This window comes from Sinocyclocheilus rhinocerous, unplaced genomic scaffold, assembly GCF_001515625.1.
Source record: "Sinocyclocheilus rhinocerous isolate Xijiao unplaced genomic scaffold, SAMN03320098_v1.1 scaffold3114, whole genome shotgun sequence".
Classification (NCBI taxonomy): Eukaryota; Metazoa; Chordata; class Actinopteri; order Cypriniformes; family Cyprinidae; genus Sinocyclocheilus; species Sinocyclocheilus rhinocerous.
Genome location: NW_015624211.1, coordinates 33,411 through 34,098, shown reverse-complemented (window position 1 = coordinate 34,098; position 688 = coordinate 33,411).

The following is a 688-nucleotide window of genomic DNA, read 5'->3' as shown; positions in this document are numbered from 1 at the left end:
ACATTAATTCTGTTTTAGATACTCCAGAAATAAAGTCTAACTGGTTAGTAATGTGTGAAGCTGGTGATGCTGTTTGTCAATCATCTTCTGCTGAGATCTTGAAAGATTTAATGTCTTCTTTTATATGCTCCCAGCAGTGTTAATTTAACACTCAGGATTTTACTGTGCAGGTTTGACTACTTTAGTAATTTCCATGAGTACAAATCTTAATGTTTAAGCATATAATGATATTCTAGGGAATCAGTTTGGACAGAACCCTTTTCTATTCTAACATGACAATGCCTCTGTGTATAAGGCAAGGTTCAAAAAGAAATGATTGATTCAATCAGTATGGAAGAACTTGACTGGTCTGCAGAAGCAAAGTCCTAATCCCAGCTGAACACCTCTGGTGTGACTTTAAATGCAGAACTTGAGCCAAAAACTTATCACCAAACACCAATGACTTATGATGAATGAATGATGACATCATTGCTGATGCAATGATAGTTATTAGTTTTTGCATGTGTGCCGTTGTTAGCTGATGGTTAAATGCAAAAAAATTAAGTTTCACAGAGAATGTTTCACAATGATAATCCAGACAATACCTGTAAAGTAAAAGTAAAAAAAAAAAACATTTAAGAAAAGATAGGATGCTGTACCCTAATTTTGTTGCTGCTTCTGCCAGTCATTGACCGTTTTTTTTTTTTTT